The following is a 22,280-nucleotide window of genomic DNA, read 5'->3' on the forward strand; positions in this document are numbered from 1 at the left end:
TAACAATAATTTAAATAAAGAAAAAAATATTTTAAGACATCTCCCCTCATTTGACAGTGTCACATGAGCTGGGACATGTCAATGAACTTCAATAAAAACTTATATTCAATTTATAAATACTTCATGAAAACGTATCCTCCCCTGGATGAGGTTTCATGATAAATGCGAAGGGCTCTTCACCTGCCCGCCAACCTTAAGGTTGGACAGGCAGCTCCGTTAATTATTTTAATTGATATTTAAATGGTCTTATTAGGCCATTTGACAGTTTGGCGGGTGCGCAGCCGACTCCGGTATGCGCCTGCTGAACTGAAAATCAGAATGACACATGGTGAAGTCGGGACTCAGGCCTAATGTCACTGTGTGCCCCCCGCACGCCAACCCAAGATTCTGACCATAGTGACTACCATGAGTATTGGATGTCTCAAAACACTTAAAGCCATTTAAGTGCTTCTTGAAGTGCAACCATGTTGGGAAACATGGAAATCAATCTGGACACAGCAACTTTTCAAAAACAGCTTTTAAATAAATGACCATAAATAATGTGTTAGCTGTTGGCTGAGGGATCAGTGTTGGTAAGGATGGTGGGAGAGCTTCCTTCAAGTAACTTCTTTGAGTAACACAGCAGACAGAACCTTGGTTTAATCTATCATCTGAAAGAAGGCAGCTCCCGCAATCCTTCCTCAGTATTGCATAAAAATGCCAACCTAGATCCAATAAGAATTTGGGAGAAATGTATTTACTCAGAATGCTGAGAATGTAGAATTCACTGCCACATGCTGTGGTTGAGGCGATCAACATTGATGCAGTTGATGGAAAGCTAAATGAGTTTTTTTTCATTTGTTCTTGAGATGTGGGCATTATTGGCAAGGAGAACATTTACTGCTCATCTCTAATTGCTCTTGAGAAGGTAGGTAAGCTGCCTTCTTGAACTATTGCAGTCAATGTGGGGCAGGCACTCCCACAGTGCTGCTATATGGGGAGTCCAGGGATTTTTAACCAGATGACAATGAAGGAACAGCAATATCATTCCAAGTTAGATGTTTTTTATGGTGACTTGAAGGAGAGGTGTGATAGTGCATGGTGATGAGGATGAGTGTCAGCGGTGAATGGACATATAGGGATGTGAGGAAGTGCTTAGACAGAATGAGATAATGTACTATAATTTGGTGCGCTGATTGAGGTGCTGGAGCAGCTTGAGAAGGCAGAGTAAGAGGCTTGGATTGGGTGAATATACCACTTTGTTCACCTTTCCCGCCCTATTTAAGTCACTAAACTGTTTTCAAACATGAATCCAAACGTGTGCTACCATGCTCCTGCTGCTGACCTGATGGGAAAACTCCAGCCAGGCCTTCTTTGTTTTACTGGCATTCTCATCTCTTCCCCCCCCCGCCCCCAACAATCAGCAGGGCACAGTATCTCCCTGCAGGCCATTACTGCCTCCAAGAAAGCACCCATGAGATGAGCTTCTGATCACATATCCTCCACTTGTCACCAAGACTGCTTAGTTTCACCTCTGTAGCATTGTCTGTCTTTGTCCCTTCCTCTGTACATCTGCTGATGCAGTTTTCATTCTTGCCTTTGTAGCCTCTGAATCTGACTATTACAATGCATTCTTGGTTAGCCTCCCACCTTCCAACCTCTGTAACCTTCAGCCTATCCAAAACTTTGCTGACTACATCCTAACTTGTACTTAGTCCCATTCATCCCTGTGCTCAGTGACTTTCATTGGCACCCCATTCGGTATCCCACAATTTAAAACACTCATCTTGTTTTCAAATCTCTCTATGGCTTTGCTCTCTCTATCTCTGAAACATTTCCAGTCCTGTAACCCAACAAGATAACTGCACTCCTCCAATTCTGGACTCATATATATCCCAATTTTGGCACTCTACCATTGGTACCAGTGCTTCCAAATTTTAAGCTCTAATCTACAGAATTCCTTCCCTTAACCTCTCCCCTCTCTACCTCTCTCTTTTTCTTTAAGATGCTTGGTGTCAAATTGTGTTTGGTATCATTCCTGTGAAAGACCTTGCGACATTGTATTATAATCTAGAAAGACAGTTGGCGAAGGATAAAACTGAAGCCAATCTTTACCTATTTTCATTTTTATTTACAGAGGTACACCTCCTAACCCAATAACCGCAGTTTGAGTCTGTCTACTTATCGGGATTCAAGAGAATCCCCAATCAATGGCCGTCCCCTACATACAGTTGTACACAATTAAACTATTGTCCTATGTAAGAGATGCTATATGAATGCAAGTTTTTGTTGTTATTATTTAAGGGATGAGGAAATCAGAAAAAGGCAGAGAAATCCTTAAAGCAACCTGTTTTATAAGATCTGTCCATGAAATCTGAAATAATTAAAACAAAAATCTGTCACTTAGAAAGACACACGATTCCAGCAACATTCACCCATATTCTTCTCAGTAGTGCTATTTGTTGACATAGTAATACGGATAATGTTTCGGTAATACATATGCTTACACTACAGGATAAGATACTATTAATGTTAAATTGTTAAATTTGTTGAGGCACATTACAGCAACAATGTTCCTGCAATTAGTTTAAAAGTGACACATTGTATGAAAATAGATGCTTTAAGACAATTGTATCAAGGAAAATTCCCAAAAGGTTTTCTCTTCCTCTCTTCAATCTGATATCATTAACATATGAAAAGAGAAAATATGCAAAATCATATTTCACTTTGATGCTACAATTAATCTATGTTAAATGTGTTTATTGTGTAGATAAGTTTTAACTCATTGCAGTGGAATGTAATTATTTTTACCCGGTAAGCTCCTGTAGCTAATATATGAGCTGAATGGACAAAGCATTGCACCAATATGCTCTTTAGATGTTAATATGATGTTCATACGCCTGAAATCCGCATTGTTTAGAACTTAATTATTAGAAGATTATACAATGAGAGGTTTATTTCAGGATGTGTAGGGCTTCCAGCCTACAGATTTTAGCTATGCAAACATAAGATTTAGGGGGCAAAATTGGATAGCCACCAAAACAAGTGCAGGGATCGTGATTTGCGATTAAACCCTGCCTGTGCGTTCCAGTGTAGCCAGCAGGCAAACTTAATGCTGCCTGCTCATTCATTCACATGATTGTAGCATGCAGCCACTACTAAACACATTGTTGAGTTGCTGCACAGCTGGGGGCCCTTCCAAAATCAAGAGAGGCGAGCTTGAGTTCAAGCCAGCCTGCATCACCTAAAGAGTATTGCATTTTGATTGGATCAGGTGCTGGAAATCATTCTCAGGCGGGGATTTTAAATCCCACCCTTAGAGTGAGTTTGACCTAGGAAAGACACAACATGGCAGAGGACATGATCCAAGGTTCTCTGACAGAGCATTGGAGGTCTTGGTGCAGGATGTGCAAGGGGCCGATATCGTTTATCCAAAGGGGACCAGGATGCCCCTTCCCCCAAAACTGCCATAGGGAGGGCAGTGAGAGCAGATAGCCATCATGGCAAATACAAAATGTGTAGCCCTCAGGGCCTGGATGCAGGGAGTTTAATGACCTCCGACAAGTACTGAAAGTTGGTGAATTCTTCTTCAAATGCCATATCTCACCAATTGCACCACTGACCTCACACACTACTTAATTCACCACCCCTCCCACCACATGCCAACCAACAATCTCCATCACTCACAACTTATACATAATGATCATAGTTTCACCTCACTCTCACTGCTGCAAGCCTCACACCCATGTTTCACAGCTTGCACTCCCTGCCAACTGTTCAACCGTAACAAGCACATCACCCAAATACATTCCACCACACTCACTGAGACACCTCTATCTGTTGTAGGATAAGGTGGCAGCATAACTAGAGCCAACAGCACCTAATCAACTTGGGCCAAGCACAACTCTGTGTTCTCACCCCAATTGGAAGAGACAGTGCATACCATCATTGGACTGAGGCCGTAGCCAGTGGTGGATCTGAAACCATTGAAGATGACAAAATGCATCCTACTTCTTACATCTTACTTCACCCTCATCCCATAATCTCCTCTGATTTACAAGCCAGCGATGATGAATGCATGTGCCTCTTAATTTCCCATGCTCTCACTCCTAACCCTCCACAACTACTCTTTGCAATCTTACCTATGTGCCTTTATGCTTTCAGATACCCAAGAAGTGCAGTTTGGTCAAGCAGTAGTACAGGAGCAAGAAGTGAAAGAGAATGAAGAGACCACCCTGTCACTCGATCACACACTCGCAGCCACCAGCTCAGATACTGACACTGCACGTACTTCAGAGCATCACTTGTAGGTGGGATATACAGGTGGTAAGACATTGGGTTTGAGTGACCTGCAATCAGGCAGGAGGCAAAGATACTGAGGTGCCAGATGGGTAGACAATGAGGTCACACAGGAGTTCTACTGCAGAGTTCTCTGCACTAGAATTCAGCTGAGGACATTGAACTCTTGACCATGGGGTTACAAACCCAGTACCATAACCACTTGGCTATTTAGGCCAAGCTCTGAGGACATTGAAGGTGCTGCATACAGAGAAAGTCTGATTAATATGCATGCTTCATTCATTGACAGCCTATCAGGAAGCCCGCAATCAGTGTCAAGAAGAGTGGAATAGCCCAGCACAATGTTGCACATAGCTTTGCAGAGAACTTGGAGCCCATCCTTTCCAGCAAGAGAGTGGTGACCAACTCCATTAACTGTGGACCCAATTGTGATGCTGCACCTGATGGCCAATGTCTCAGCTTCTATTGTAGCACCATCAGAAGACACCCAACATCTGAACGCTGCAGGGAAGCTCGGCATGCTGCCAAACAAGCTCACATTGCTGTCATCATCGCTTGATTGGAAGGTTCAAAGGGACTTACAAAGTATAAAAACAGTTAAGCAATCTGTGCTTCAACACATTGGCAGATTGCTGAGGCACCACCCCCAAGGGAGTGGCAGTGGATCCATGGAGCTCTCAGGACAGCAGCATTCATCCTCCTACCATGGCCACTCTGCTAGTATCCTTGGCAGCCCAGACTTCTACCATCCATGTTGAGGCAGTGCAGTCCAAAGCTAGGCCTTCTAGTCCAGAGCTGCTTGAGGTCACCCTGAAAGCAATCTCCCCCACTGAAAGTCAACAACTTTCTCCAGCCACTGAGGTAGAACTGCTTAGTAGCAATAGGACAGGCAAAGGCACATGGATGTCAGGCAGAAGGGGAATGCACAAGAGTGATTAGTTGACTTTTATATGGAATATTGATGGTTTAATTTAGCAAGTTGGTTTGGACTGTTGGTTTTGTGGAAGCTCTTATTTCAGCATTGTAGCCAAGAGAATGCTGTGATGGTCAGTAACAGGGAAGGCAAGGGGCTGTTGTTATATAGGCAATTGGGTTTGCATTTGTTGACACCTCAGTTGGATGAGTGGATCATTGACAGCCCAGCTGGAATGGGCTTCAGTTGGTTGCCTCCTCTGCTCCTTCTCTTCCTCCTCCTCCTCCTCTTCCCTCTCAGTTGTATACCTGGTGGCGAGGGATAGGAGCAAGTGCTTTGTGCAGAATCCTTGAAGTGAGAACCAAGGCCTTCACCAGTTGCCACATGACTCCCTGTAGACTTTACCAACTTCGAGTAGTACCACTTATACCACTTTCAGTGGGTGGAGACACCAGCTTTGCCTCCAGTATTGGATATCAGTACAGCTGCAATATTTTCTTTTCCTTGGCAGCAGCAAATCAAGTTGTCACCAAGCACAGAATGGGTTTCCCAGCCAATACACAAAGCTCTTCTGTAGACACTAGCATATCCTGAACAAAGGGAACTCACTTAAATGTCACGGTATTGCAGAATCATTATCTTTAGATTCTTACTTAGCAATTGTGGACTCCAAGTAGCCTAGAAAATTAGCTGTCAAGAAGCATTACACAGGAGTGGGTCATTCAGCCCTTTGAGCCTATTCCACCATTCATTTAGGTCATGGTTGATCTGTATTTTGACACCATCTGTCAAGGTTTGCTCCATGCCCCTTAATACCTTTACCTAACAAGAGTCCAAAGGCTTCTATTGACTCAACAGCAGCCAATAAAATTCAATCAGCAACTAACCTGAAAGCAGTTGATGATCCCTTTACATAAAACTGGTGAGATTCCTTCCTGCTGCTGAATGCATGTTCAGCTGTGCAAAGTTAAGGAAGTTAGCTGGAGTGTTGAGGTTGAAAATAGCACTGCTAGAATCAAATCAGTGTTTCACACTACACAATATGTCTACTCTGTGTACTTTCATCAACACCTCCAGCGTCCATATTGACAATTAACCCAAAATGGTACCCAGTGCAGCCCGCAGCAGAGGTGTGCTCAAATAATGCAGACACTGCTTTGAAGCAGAAACAGCCCCAGTTGTGCCAAAAATGCAGGTGTCATGCAACAAATACTGCTGCACCAGCAATCAGCATAAAATTGCCTTCTAATAAAAAAGAAAAACTTGCATTTGAAAGGCACGTTTCAGGACCTCAGTACGTCCCAAAGCACTCCGCAGCCAATGAAATACTTTTGAAATGTAGTCATTGTTGTAATCTGGGAAACACAGCAGCCAATTCACACACAGCAAGCTCTAACCAACAGCAACGTGATAATGACCAGATACAATGTTTCTTGAGGAATAAATATTGGCCAGGCCACCAGGGGTAACTCCCCTGCTCTTCTTTTATACCCAACTGAGAGGATAATGACAAAGATGGCACCTCTGACATTGCAGCCCACCCTCAGTGCAGCACTGGAGCGTCTGGCTAGGTTTTTGCACTCAAGATAAAACAAAATACTGCGGATGCTGGAAATCTGAAATAAAAACAGAAAATGCTGGAAAAACTCAGCAGGCCTGACAACATCTGTGGAGAGAGGAAAACAGAGCTAATGTTTCAAGTCCATATGACTCTTTTTGCACTCAAGCCCTGGAATAGAACTTAAAACCACAACCTTCTATGTCAGGAATGGAAGTGCTGCCAACAGAGCTATAGCTGATACTTAAGCTTAATGAGCATAATGAACTTGTTATTTCTCATTATTTTAAAAATTGATCTTGGCTTTAAATGTTTGGTTTATTAAATTATTTTGAATTGGCAATCATAAACAACAAAATTAACACACTTTATTTTAGACTAGGATTACATTCCGAGAATTTATGATGTCAAATGAAGTGACTTCTTGAGGGTAAACAACTAGAAGTAATCGATTGGAATGGGATGGGATAACACGTCTGGGTTTGTATACTTTCATTTTACCTCCTGAAACTGGTTATTCAACAGTAGCTCAGACTGGGTGAAATGAAAGTCTCTTAATTTTTCTTCCAGTAAAGTGCTAATGGAAATGAACTTGGGCGGTCCCAACTCTCTGCATACTGAGTATGAATCCATGATACAAAACTATTCCTAATTTAGCACTAATTAGAACTAAATTGGTATTTTATTCAAATTGATAATACAATGGCTGATGTGGGAAATGCAAGCATTAAGCTAGTGGCTCGGTCTGTCGGTTAAGAAATCTTACTAAGGCAAAATAAAAGGTGCTTCACTTTGCAATTATTTGTATTATCATGTTCTTAGTGTTGGAACTGAGTGAATCAAACTGAAAAATGTTCAATTTTCCTGAACTGAATTTCCTTGCTTTGAAGAGCACTAAAGTTCCAATAAAATATTATCTTTCCAGGAAAAATAGACATATGTTTCCACATTAAAATTACAAGCTGTCTTTTCCAAAGATCCGAACCTGAACTCTACACTAGAAAGTATATTCCGTACAATAGCTAGTTGCTGATGCTCCATAATATTTTGTATTCTGAAGTTTTAAAAATCAGATTAAGTTCTTTAATTTGTAGCCTAACTTTGTACATAAGCTATTTTAAATTTAAAAAGTTGTTTTAGTATCGCGAATTGAACTGTGTTAAAGTTCAGCAAGGATGTGTCCCTTTGGAGGGCTAACACTTGAATCACCTTTTTGTTTCTTCAATCCAGCCTGCATCTTGGATGCCTGTGCAGCTGCAATATTTCTTTTCCTTGGCAGCAGCAGATCAAGTTGTCACCAAGCACAGAATGGGTTTCCCAGCCAACACACAAAGTGGTTTTGTAGACACCAGTATATCCTGAACAAAGGGAACTCACTTAAATGTCACGGTAGTGCAGAATCTCATAGACTCATAGACATCTACAGCAAAGAAGGAGGCCATCTGGCCCATCATGTCCACGCCAGTCAACAAAGATATGACTACACTAATCCCATTTACCAGCGGTTGACCCATAGCCCTGGAGGCTATGAATATCTAAATACTTCTTAAATGTTATGAGAGTTTCTGACTCGACCACCCTTTCAGGCAGTGAATTCCAGACTCCCACTGTCCTCTGTGTGAAGAAAATTCTCCTCAACTACCCCCTTATCCTTCTACCTCTCACTTTAAATCTATGCCCCCTGGTTATTGGCCCCTCTACTAATGGAAAAAGTGCCTTCCTATCCACCCTATCTATGCCCCTCATAATCTTATACACCTCTATCAGGTCCCCTCTCAACTTTCACTGCTCCAAGGAAAACAACCCCAGCCTATACAATCTTTCCTCATAGTTCAGACCCTCCAGCCCAGGTAGCATCCTGGTAAATCTCATCTGAACCCTCTCCAGTGCAATCACATCCTCCCTTTAATGTGGTGACCAGAACCGCACGCATTATTCCAGTTGTGGCTTAACCAGTGTTTTATACAGTTCCAGCATAACCTCCCTGCCCTTTATTCTATGCCTTGGCTAATAAAGGCACATATCTCATATGCCTTCTTAACCACCTTATCTACCTGCCCTGATACCTTCAGGGAACCATAGATATGCATACCAAGGTCCCTCTGATCTTCAGTACTTTCCAGGGTCCTGCCATTCATAATGTAATCCCTTGTCTTGTTAGCCTCACAAAGTACACTACCTCACACTTTTCCGGGTTGAATTCCATTTACCACAGCTCTGCCCACCTGACTAGTCCATTGATATCCTCCTGCAGGTTATGGCTAGCCTCCTCACTATTTACCACCCTACCAATTTTCGTGTTATCCGCGATCTTCTTGATCATACCCCTGCATTTAAGTCCAAATCATTTATGTACACCACAAACAGCAAGTGCCCCAACACTGAACCCTGTGGAACCCCACTGGAAACAGACTCACAGTCACAGAAACATCTGTCTACCATCACCCTCTGCTTCCTGCCTTTCAGGCAATTTTGGATCCAATATGCCACTTTGCCATGGGCTCTTACTTTCTTGACCAGTCTGCAATGAGGGACCTTATCAAAAGCCTTGCTAAAGTCCATGTAGGCCACATCAAATGCATTACCCTCATCAACACTCCTGGTTACCTCCTCAAAAAATTCAATCAAATTTGTCAAACATGACCTTCCCTTAACAAATCCATGCTGACTATCCCTGATTAATCTGTGTCTCTCCAAGTGCAGATATACTCTGTCCCTCAAAATTCTTTCTAGTAACTTCCACACCACCAAGGTTAGACTAACTGGCCTGTAATTTCCTCGTCTATCCCTTCCTCCCATTTTTAATAATGGAACAATGTTAGCAGTCCTCTAGTGCTCTGGCACCTCACCTGTGGCCAGAGACGATTTGAAAATTACTACAAAGGCCCTTGATATCCCTTCCCTTGCTTCCCTCAACAGTCAGGGATACATCTCATCCAGGCCTGCTGATTTATCCACTTTTAAGGCCACTAAACCCGTTAGTATCTCCTCTCTCTCTATGTTAATTTCCTCTACTATTTCACAGTCCTCCATCCTGATGTCTATTTCTGCATCGTCCTTTTCCATTGTGAAGGCTGACGCAAAGTATTCATTGAGGACTGTGCCCACATCTTCCGGGTCCACACACACGTTACCTCTATGGTCCCTAATTGGCCCTACTCTTTCCCTAGTTATTCGCTTGCTCTTTATATATTTATAAAAACCCCTTTGGGTTTCCTTTATTCTACCCACCAATGCTTTCTCATGCACTCCCTTAGCTTTCCTAATTTCCTTTTTAAGTTCCCCTCTGCACTTTTTATACTCCTCTAAGAACTCTGCCATATTGAGCCCTCAGTATATGCCATAAGCTTCTCTTTTTTCCTTAAGCCTAAGCTTTATGTTCCTTGACATCCAAGGTTCTCCGGACTTGGTTCCCCCCTTTGTGAGAACATATTTGTCCTGACTCTCACTATTTCCTCCTTGAATGCCTCCCACTGCTCTGACATAGTTTTATCTGCAAGTAGCTGCTCCCAGTCATCTCATCTTAGTAAAATTAGCCTTTCCCCAGTTTAGAACTTTTATTCCTGGCCCAGCCTTATCCTTATCCATAATTATCCTAAATCTAGCTGAATTATGGTCACTATCTCCAAAATGCTCCTCTTCTGATACTCCTTCCGCCTGCTGGGCTCATTTCCGAATATTAGGTCCAGAACTTCCGCCTCCCTTGTTGGGCTTTCTCCATTCTGGCTAAAAGGTTCTCCTGGGTGCGACTTAAGAATTTTGCTCCCTCCCTACCTTGTACACTAAAACTATCCCAGTTAATATTTGGGTAGTTAAAATCCCCTACTATTACAGCCCTATTGTTCTTACACTTCTCTGAAATTTGACTACATATTTGATCCTCTATCTCTCCCTTACTGTTTGGGGGCCTATAGTACACACCCAACATCATGTTTGCCCCTTTTGTGTTTTTCACTTCTACCCATATGGCTTCATTTGATTATCCTTCCACGAAATCATTCCTCCTCACTGCTCTAATTGATTTCTTGATCAATATTGCAACTCCCACCTCCTCTTCTATCCCCCTCTCTATCCCATCTGAATACCCTATAACCAGGAATGTTGAGCTGCCAATCCTGCCCTTCTTTTAGCCAAGTCTCGGTCATAGCTATGATATCATACCCCCACGTGCCTATCTGTGCCCTCAGCTCATCTGTCTTATTCCTCAGGCTCCTTGCATTAAAATATATTCCATTTACCCTTGTTAAACTCCCTTCTTTCTGAGCTAGCCTATCTTTCCTCTGCCTTTCAGGCTCACTTACTAGCGTTTTAACTTCTAATGCAATCTCAGCTTCTCTTCCCTCTGAAATACTTTACAGGATCCAATTCCCCTGCCAATTTAGTTTAAATCCACCCCAACAGCATTAGCAAACCTCCCCGCGAGCATGTTGGTCCCGTTCCTGTTCAGACGTAACATGTCCAACTTGTACAGGTCCCACCTCACCCAGAAATGTTCCTAATGCCCTAGGAATCTAAAGCCCTCCCTCCTGCACCATCTCCCCAGCCATGCATTCACCTACTCTACCCTTCTGTTCCTATGCTCACTACTGTGTGGCACCGGGAGTAATCTGGAGATTACTACCCTTGAAGTCCTGCTTTCCAATTTCCTACCTAACTCCCTAAAATCTGCTTGCAGGACCTCACTTCTCTTTCTTCCTATGTCATTGGTCCCAACATGGACCATGGCTGTTCACCCTACCCCTTCAGAATATCCTGCAGCCATTCCATAACATCCTTGACCCTGGCACCCAGAAGGCAACATACCATCCTGGAGCCAAGTCTACGGCCACAGAAGTGCCTGTCTACTCCCCTCACTAACGAATCCCCTATTGCCCTTCCACATTTCTTCCTCCTGCCTTGAGCAGCTGGACCACCCACAGAGCCATGGCCTTTGCTCTGGTTGGCCTCCCCAGAGGAACCCTCACTCTCACCGTTTTCCAAGGCCGAAAAACAGTTTGCGAGTGAGATGCCCTTGGAGGATTCCCTCACAACATGCCTGGTCCCCTTCTTCTGTCTGGCAGTCACCCATTCCCTCTCTGCTTGCACTTCCTTAAGCTGCGGGTTGGCCACATCCTGAAACATGCTATCCACAAACCTCTCAGCCTCATGAATGCACAGTAGTGGCCCCAGCTGCCGCTCAAGCTCCAAAACCCGGAGGTTGAGTTGCTCCAATAGGAGGCACCTCCTGCACACGTGGTCATCCAGACCACCAGGAGCATCTAGGATTTTCCACGTAGCGCAGGATGTGCAAATCATGGAACTGAACTCCCCAAACATAGCTTAACTAAATAGATCCTTGCTTTTATTTCACCCTTACTCCTACTTGAGGATAGACTAGATGATAGATCCTCTAGATAGACTGAATCCTCCAGGTGCTGCTGTCCCAGGGTCCTCCTCTCACATTCTCCTCGATACCTTTCAATTCTTACTTAGCAATTATGCACTCCATAGCCTAGGAAATTAGCTGTCAAAAATCATTACACAGGAGGAAGCCATTCAGCCCTTTAAGCCTATTCCAGCATTCATTACTGAGGTTCTCTCCATATCCCTGATGCCCTTACCTAACAAGAATCTCTTGAGGGTGGGACATCTGCCTCAGGGAAGCTGAAGCCATGGCCTCAGCGACTAATTGCCTGAGGACCATGAAATCTGCTTCTGGCTTTCAGGGCCATCGGAGGCGGGCTTGGCCTACTGGCTTCCTGTTAAACCAATGCCTCAACTTCAACTTAAAAAGTCCAGTTCCAAAGCCTCCCCCCCACCATGGTTCTGGATATCACCACCAGAGGAAATTATTCTTTTATATCTACTCCAATGAGTCCCTTTATTATTTCCAATGCATTGATTAGAACACACTTCTACTGTGATAAATTCAAAGGAGTACAAACTAGGTTTAAACAACGTGGGCTCTTAAGCTTTGGTATTATTTTGATAAATACGTGCTATACCACCCCTTCCAGGGTCAAAATATATTTCCTGAGGTTCTGTATCCAAACCTGAACACGATATTCCTTCTATACAACAGAAGCAGAATTTCCTCACTATTACATTCCAAACTCTTTGAGATAAAGGCCAACATAGCACTAACATTTAATTACTTTTTGTACCTGGGAGAGCAGGCACACTGTCATTCTGAGAAAGAACATCAGACAGCTTTCACATGGGGCCAAAACCACTTTTCTGAGGCTGCACCTCAGCGATTTGAGGCTCTGCTGGAGAACATAGTGTAGGAGTGACATGATGCTCATGAATCCTCTTTCAACAGTGACCCTCCAAGCCAAAGTGACAATTGTCTGAGATTCTGTGCTAGCTGTATAAGCTACCTCAATATCCTATAAGCTTCTGTAGTATGTGCTGTCATGGAAGATGTCAAAGGTGTTATAAGATGCTTCATTGTAATCGGTTCCACTGCAGTATTGCTGGAGCTGACCATGAATGATCTCTGTACTCTGCACAAAGCCTTTACGCAAGATGGAATTGGCCTTCTCCATGCTCCACAAAATGTAAGCCTCAGTGCACCTAACATTCCCTATTGCCTATAAGCCTTTCCATGGATGCCAGGATGCTGTCCTCAATGGAAGGGAGGATGTGTAGATCAGTTCTTCCTCATCCAGTGGCAGCCTGTTGCTTTGTATGAGGTGTTTGGAGAATGCCACTGTAATAACAAAATAGCTGACAGTCTGTGTGTGAGATATGAGTTTTGTGCAAGTGAATGATTTAATAGTGGTGAATGTGGGGACATGAGGAAAAAGAGATTTAGTGAAGTTTGGTGCAGTGACTGCAGGATAGTGCAGAGTAGTGAGGGAGGGTAGTGTTGTCAGTGTTATGAGTTGTCTAGTTGTAAGTGATGCACTATGAACAGGAAGTATTTTGGTTGTATTCTTACCTTAACTACTCTAGTTAAATCATTAAATTATTTTCCTACATTTTAGCCACGTTTTTGATGCAGTGCTCATGGCATTGATGTGCTCTGTAATTCCTTGTCACTGCATTACCTCCTGACTGGATATCTGGTGGGCTTACTTCCCCCTGGTGATAAAGAGTGTTTCCTCGCCTCTCTGCAGTGTAACTTCAGAGCCCCTTTGTGCCTATTCACTCCCTTCTTCAGCCATATCTTCCACAAGGTGCTTAAAACAGTCTCTAGAGCCAGAATACACCCCACCTTTAAGAGATGCTAGCTGTCTTTACGTAGCATCCTGGACTCCTGATATCACACCTCCCTGCCCCCAACCCAGCCAATAGGTGTGCAGCAGAGCTAGTGCTGGTGGCACGAACAAATTATTTTAATTAACCGGTAGCATGGATATTGTGTGCTGCTTATATTTATAGCAACTAGTGTGGGCAGTCCAGGCCTTTCCTTCTCCCCCACACACATTTTTGAGACCTTTGATTTCTGGGACAATATTGTTCACACTGCCCAATCCCCCTGACTGAAATCTTTTTTTTCAATGGTGTAACTGGGTATTTTATCAATATTACTAAACCTTCTGACCCATGTTCCTGTCTCTTCTGAAGATCCAAACCTGAACTCGGCATCAGAAAGTATATTCCATACAATAGCTAGTTGCTGATGCTCCATAATATTTGACATTCTTAAGTTTTAAAAATCCATCCTCAGATTTTTAAATTCTTTAATTTGTAGCCTAAGCTTGTTCTGAAAGTTGTTTTTGTCCTAGTGTCTATTTTATATATAGGAATTTTCAATCTGTTTTCAAACACTTGTGTCACTTTTTCTTAAATCACACTTACTATGCAATAAAATATAATTTCTCACTTATCAAAACTGAGTGGTAATGACTATTTCCATATATCCAACATAAGCTGGAAGCACTCAAACTCTTGACTTTCCAGAGGAAATGTGTTTAGGTCAATGCAATAATTACAATAAGCTCAACAGCGGAGGGACAGTAAATATATTGAAAAAAAATGTCAAAAAATCTAAAAGCTCACATTTATGACAACATTTTTGTGATGTCTGAAATTTTTATCCATAGCAATGTTATTATGTGGTATTAAGAGCCTGTAGTTACACGAGTGTGGATGCAGATTAACTATTTCTCCAAGATGTTTACTTATACATCTCTTAGGGTTTATCTCATCGGCTGCTGTCACCTTTAATAAAGCACTTTCTGTTACTTGTTGTCAAAGAGGAATGTAACATATGAAGAAAAAAATATGCCCACACGTTGGAGCTTTATTTTGCATTTCTCTTTGCTGGCTACCCTTTTATTTAATGAATGCTTAATGAGGTTGATGTGAAGATGTTTCTGCAGCACTATTTCCTATCAGTTTATCTCCCACTTGCCTGTCTGAAGCTAAAAACAGCTTTAATGACATCTGTTGTTAATAGCAATTGTACATTTCATTTTACCATAAAATACAAAGTAATAACAGTATGATCTGAGGCACTTAAAAAAATTACAGCCTCTTACAATAATATCTTTCAAGTTGTTCGGTCAGGTCTCAGATGGCAATAAAGTATTTATTTTGAAATAGCACAATCATTTGTAAGAAAAAGCTCAATGTTAAATTCTTCAATGAATTGCAAAAGAAACACATTAAACAGAAATACTAAGGTAATGAAAATTATAAATACAGAAAAGACAAGAGACGTTAACTTGTTAGTGGTACCGGTCCCAACAGTTAAACAAAATTTGCACTTGGTTCCAGGTCCAGTAAAACTCTCAATTTTAAATCTCTCCTCTATATTTCCAGAACACCCCATGCTCACCCTTCCCTACCTCTGTAACCTTCTACACCCTATCACCTCTGAACCCCATCTCCTCCAATTCTGGCCTTTAATTACTCCACCATCACTCCACCATTGGCGGCATGGCCTATGACCTAAGCTCTGGAGTCGAACTGTCTCAGATCTAAGCTCTGGAATATCCTCCCTAAACCTCCCGACCTTTCTCTCCTCTTTTGAAGATGCTCTTTAGAACCTAGATCTTAGAGATTTTCTGGTCATTTGTCCTAATATCTCCACATGCCACTTAACGTCATATTTTATTCTCATAACTCTCCTGCAAAGCACCTTGTTAAAAGCATTATATAAATGGAAGTATACAAATATTATTGTTGTTGTGTGCATACTATTGGATCTGGGGGTTGCACTTATCAATTCAGCTCACTGGTACCACCCTGGCATGAGCCAGAAGGTTGTAGGTTTAAACCTCAATGCAGCACTTGAATATGTAATCTGGAGCAGTACAAAGAGAGTCACACATTGCTGCAGGTGCCGTCTTTCAGGACAGACATTACATTGAAGTCATGCTTGTCTATTCAGAAGGATGTAAGAGATCCCTTGGCTCTCTTTGAAAAACAGATGAGTTTTCATGATGTTTATTTAAGCATTTCATCTCATTAGCAACTTTAACTTGACTGCTCTCCTACAGGACGTGTGTGCCCAGCAGTTGCAAAGCTTTCTGCAACACCTACTGAGGGGCCTAATGTTAGCCATACATCCACTGCTTTGGCTCTGGTTGTGTGCATCCTACTTCTTTGCATAAAAACAGAAAGATTCATACAAGCTACATATTAACTTACTAAGTTATTGGCTGCAGAAGTGTTCTTTGACCTTCTCCACTTTATATGTGAACATAGTTTGAAACCATTGTCTTTGCACCCCCTCCCAGTACCTATCTTGAATATTCTCATTGCCTGAGATTGCATCCTAATCCCTGGCCACTATCTCAGGCTCAGACAGATTGTTGGTGACCAAGAAATCTTATTCAACCCCAAGCTAAGCTTCCAACCCTATATCCTCTCCATTACAAAAATTGCAACTTTTTACCACTTTAACATCACCTGTCTCCCCCACACCCCCTCCTTCCATCTGCTGCTGAAAAATATGTCACCTCTTGGCTTGACTATTCCAACGCTAGCTTCCCATCCTCCACTCTCCATAAGCTTTGGCTTATCCAGAAACTGCTGCCCATATACTAACTCACACCAAAATCTGCAAATTCATCACCTGCACTGGCTCTCAATTTAAAATTCTCATCCTTGTATTTGATCCCTTCATTGCAATACCCCTTCCTGTCCCTGTAATTTCTTTCAGCCCCATTAGTTCCCTCCAACAACTTAGGGGAGAATTTTCTCCCCAATGGGGGGGCTGAGCGGGAGCAGACGTGGGCAGGTATGCAGCTGATTGCCCCCCGCGATCGGCTGCATGCCGCCATTTTACTTGGGCGGGCCAATTAAGGCCCACCTAGCGTGCCAGGCACCCTGGAGTGCTATGCACTCCAAGTGCAGTTGGTGGGAGAAGGCTGAGTCGCAACCTGCTCTTTTGCAAAAGAGCACAGAAATCCCCCGAGGCATGGAGCTGCTTTGAGATTACTTTTAATGTCAAAAATTTTAATAACGAAAAGAAATTTTATGACATGTCCCCTCATGTGATAGTCACATGAGCTGGGACATGCCAATGAGCTTTAATAAAAAGTTTTATTCAATTTGTAAACACTTCAGGAAACCTCATCCTGCCTGTGGATGAGGTTTCATGATAAATTCAAAGGCCACCTGGGCTCTTTGCCTGCCTGCCAACATTAAGGTTGGACGTGCAGCTCAGTTAATTGCTTTAATTAGTTTTTAAATGGTCTTAATAGGCCTTCGAGAGTTCGGCGGGCACACAGCCGACTGCGGTGTACACCTGCCGAACTGAAGGTCTGAATGACGCGCGGTGACATCAGGATGCACGCCTGATGTCACTGCGTGCCATTTTACGCGTCGGCAAGCGGGGCCCGCCCTCACACGCCAACCTGAAGATTTTGGCCTTAGTGTTTCTCCAACTCTGGTCTTTAATGTAGCACACACTCCTTTCCTTTCACCATTGGTCACTATGCCCCAAGCTTTGAAATTCCCTCCCTAAACTTCTCCACCTCTCTCATATTTTAAGACCCTCTTTGACTCCTCCAAATATTTCCTCCTAGGGATGTTTTCCTATGTTAAAGCAAGCTGCTATTGTAAACACATCTGATGCAAGCAAACCTGCCTCTCAACCCTCCATTCTTCATTTTTCCTTAATCCATCCCACACAAACACCACCACCCCCAACTGAAAATGAAATGACCTCTGAGTAACACATTTTCAGAATTTGGATTGTAGTATTCAAAAACTAAACATTAAATTCTTATTTTCTGAAAGACGGAGTATTACTCACCTTAGTTACTTCATTTTTGGACAAGCTGAACTCACAGCAGGTTTCTCTTGAGAAAATTGGGAAATACGTGACTATGAAATTTACCATTTAAATGAAGCTCTCGTATATTGCATGTAAGAGCACTACAGGTCAGTCAGAGAGTATCCATCACAACATGACTTGAGCAGGGATCCCATGCAATGAATCCTAGCCCATTTTTCCAATGCTGCCTGAATCAATCATGCTGGGAAAATCAGTGTGCAGGTCGACAAAAATACTCCATAATTGACACTGGCATTATTGAACAGAACTGGATAAATGATTTCAAAAAGTGGGCAATGAAATAGTTATCAAGGGAGGGGACTGATCTGGAAATGACTTAGAGCTGTCAGATAAAATGTATGGGAGGAAGATAACCTGTAGATAAAATTAATTGTAGAGCAGTTAGTTGTGAACTTGAAAACAATAATTGTGATTTCTTCAAATTCACATTAGGAAGGAAAGTACTGAAGAATTGCAGATGAAGAGAACAAGGGGCTGAAGAACACATACTGCTGCAGTGAGCTGGACTCGCACCCAGAAGTGGGTGGATTTCCGAGTCCCGCCCCTGCCGTCGCTGCATGTGTATAAAATGGCAATCAACCAATTGAAGGCCTGAGGGTGAGTTTCAAGCCCGCAATGTCAAATGTCTGTCAGCCTCTGCACAATCAGAGCTGGAGGGCAGGTATCCAGTGCCCACAATCATTGGCTGTGACCCAGAAAGAGGTCACAGCCATTCATTTAAAGTGCCACCTGGCATGGGGCAGGGTCAGGTGACGCTGCAAAGGTGTGAATCTGCATGAAAAAAGCAATATTTTTTCAGAGAGAGTATCAGGCATTGTTTGAGTTGACTGTGATTCTTATGTAAAGTTTCTTAAATTCTGCAGAGGCTTTGAGTTGTTTCTTGCCAATAAACACAGATGGCATAAAATCTGATCATGAAAATGATGTCAAGATCTTAACACAGAGGAGCTATTTAGTTCTAGCATTTTTTTCCTCCACATGGCCGAGACAAGGGAGCGAGGGGAAAGACGGGGAAGAAGGGCAAGAACAACCCCAGACTTTGGTGATGGTTTCCTCAACATCCTCCTCCAGGCTGTGATCACGATGCGTAAGGTCCTAATGCCAGCAGACAGGAAGAGGAGACCTCCCCCTGTAACCTGTTCAGCCTGAGAGGGGGTGGCCGCAGAGGTCAACAATGTGGGCAATGCAGGAAGAGCTGAATGACCTCTTGAGATTGGCAAGGATGAGTAAGTCTTCGTTATGTGTATTATTGTGCCAGGAAGCTACAGGGAAAGCTTGAAAATGCTGCAGCTAAGGTAGCATTATGCAGCAATGGCACTGTTTGTGGCCCCAATATCTCTGTGGAGGTATTGTTGTGGTTTTTGGGGTGGGGGGAAGGCCTTAATCATGAGGAAGGTGTACAGTGTTTTGTCTGCCAAGCATTGTGAAGATCATGCATTCCTCTCTTACCTTGGAGGCAGGATGACATTGTTACCTGAGAGTAATCATCATTGCAATGTTACACCTCATTTCAGAAAAAGCAGGCCCACAATTCAAGAAAAAGAAATAGGACTGGAGATGGAGTGTCCAATCTGGCAATTCTCATGCCACAGGAGTTTTGCTGTCCTCAGTGGAATGGATCCATTGGCAGAGGTGAGATTGGAGGAAAGCGTGAGGCTGGTGAGATTGCAAGGGGCTGAAACTGGGACACAGAGGGGGAGAGGGCAAGAGGGAGGGGGTTTCATGCCTCGCATGCTTTTATGAATAGAACATGTGTGGTTTCTGTGTTCAAAGGCAGGAAAGCTTGTTAGTGAAAATATTGTGAGTTTGTTGAAAGTGTGATTTAGTGGTTGCTATGTATCATGTCTCATAGCACACATGCTGCAAATGGTCTTGAACATTATGACCTTGCACATTCATTGAAGGCTCTCAAAAATGCCAAGTAACATCCTTTTTTCTGCGTGTCCTGTGCAGCTGAACTCTCTTCTGCTGAACCCGCCAGATCTGTGGAACCAACAGTTACCTCCGAGGATGAAGAAGAACCCTTGAAGGATGCAGCTTCACATCCTCTCCATGCATCAAGCGCCAGGGCAGATACTGGTGCCTCGGCAGGGATTAGCGCGTCAGTACAAGGGCAGGCATAATCTGATGAGGGCACTTCACATTCACACATACAGCGGCCAGAGAGTGTGGTGGAGCAGGCATCGGGCAGTTGGAGGAATGATCAAGGTGATCCAGAGATTGATTCTGAGTCAAAAGATGAGACTCTGGAGGCAGCAGATGCCGGATGTCCAGTACGAGGTGCACGGAGATTTGGCAGATATACCAGAGAGGTTGCATTCTCTGACCCGGACTGTGGAGGTGTCAATCCAGGCCGTGTGCCCTGTGATCACCCACTCTACCAGGTGCCAAGCTTCCTCCATGGTCAGACTGGTGACTGTGCTGGCGGGGCAAACTGACAGTATTTCACACACAATCATGGGTATATGCCCTGATCTGCACACCATCACCCTGACTCTGAGCCCAGGGGCCCAGAGCTAGGGTGACAAGGGGTCTGGGAGCCTGGATACTGATCCAGTTCCTGTGACCTCATGGGAAGGCAGGGAGGACCAAGCAGACCTAGTGACGGAGGATGGGCAGCTGCTGTCGCTATTTGGAAGTACCTCTCAGGGAACATCTAATGGGGGCAGCTTCACCTCCACCCCTCCACCATTGACACAGTAGTCCTCGATTGCCATGGCTACAGAAGCTGCCCCTGCCAGTCAGCAGGAATCTTCGAACATGGCGGGGATTCTCAAGGTCTCAGCCTCATACAAGATGGCAGCCAAAGTCATCCAGCGTAAGGGGAATGGAAGATATGCAGCTTCTCTCCAGTGCAGCAACAAGCGAGGGGGCAGCACTGCGCTGGAGCACAAGGAAACAGTTTAAGAAGACTTCACAGTAGTCATCAAGCGAGTCACATGGATGCATCCTGTATACGTGATAATTAGATGTGTCATAGGCAAGATGTTAATAAACTTGTCATTTACAACCCCTTATGCTGTGATTCATTCAATGCATAAGTGCTGTTGAATTTTTATTGGGAAAATATAGTTGACTTGTCAGCATTGGACGCGGGTCAAGATGCCTTGGATCCTAAGGACTCGAAATGGTGAGTGTGCTAACAGGGCTTTCTCAGTGATCTCACATTCCACATGATATTATGTTGAGATACAGGCAGTGCACACACCTGTGAGGCTGAGAATTCCTGAACTATTGGAACCTCTTTCTTATCAAGGCCTTCCATGCATCACGACCATCCATGTGCTCATGTGCAGGCCATTGCACCTCTCCATTGGGGTGTTCCCTTACTTTATCTCGACCCTCATCATCAGGGGAATGACCACTATCTAGCATCCCCTCTCTGAATAGGGAGGTTATGGAAGGCGCAGCCTTCTATGACCATGAGTGACATTCGTGTTGGAACGTACTGCAATGTTCCTCCTGAACCATCCAAGCATCTGAACCTCACTTTCAACAGCCCAATTGTCTGCTCCATGATGGCCCTGATGGTTCCATGGCTGTCATTATAGCTCTTCTCCATGTCTGTTCTAGGGGCCCTCACTGGCATCATGACCCATCTATTCAAAGGCTAACCCTTGTCATCCAGAAGCCAACCATTCAGGACATCAGGTCCGTTGAACATTTCTGGCACCTGGGAGTTCAGCAGAATGTACGAGCTTTGGCTTCTGCCCAGGTACCTCGCACATACCTGCATAATCTGTCCATGTGGCCACAGAACAACAGGGCAATTCAAGGGTTGATGGGCCTTCCTGTTAATAAATATACAGGGCTGGCCAGCCGAGCCTTTATGGCTACGTGAAAATAGTCAATCACTCCCTAGACCCTGGGGAAACCTACGATCACCACAAAGCCTCTGGCTCTTTTCAGTTAACTCTGGCAGCTCATTGAGAATGTAATGTAATGACCTGCCCTTCTGAACGTTGCATCTGGGAAGACTTTAATACAGTGATATGCAGCAAGCTACATAATTCTGATGAGGTCTCCACATGCAGCCTGAAAGGATCCAGTGGCAAATAAATTCAGCACAAGTCACTTTTATGGCCATTGACATCGGGTGACGACCAACGCAGGTGGAAGAGATCTCCCCTGCCAGTATGGCACAAACAGAGGGGACTGTGGCTCTGGAGACCAAGAGTCTCCTCCAGCAATGTGTCTCTGACATCTGAAGGTAGCTCATTCTCTGCCTATATACTCAATTGGCAGCATAAGTCCTTCTGCGCTTCCATTGATGCATTAATTCGCCTGTATCACCA

Source organism: Carcharodon carcharias, chromosome 21 (genome assembly GCF_017639515.1).
Source record: "Carcharodon carcharias isolate sCarCar2 chromosome 21, sCarCar2.pri, whole genome shotgun sequence".
Classification (NCBI taxonomy): Eukaryota; Metazoa; Chordata; class Chondrichthyes; order Lamniformes; family Lamnidae; genus Carcharodon; species Carcharodon carcharias.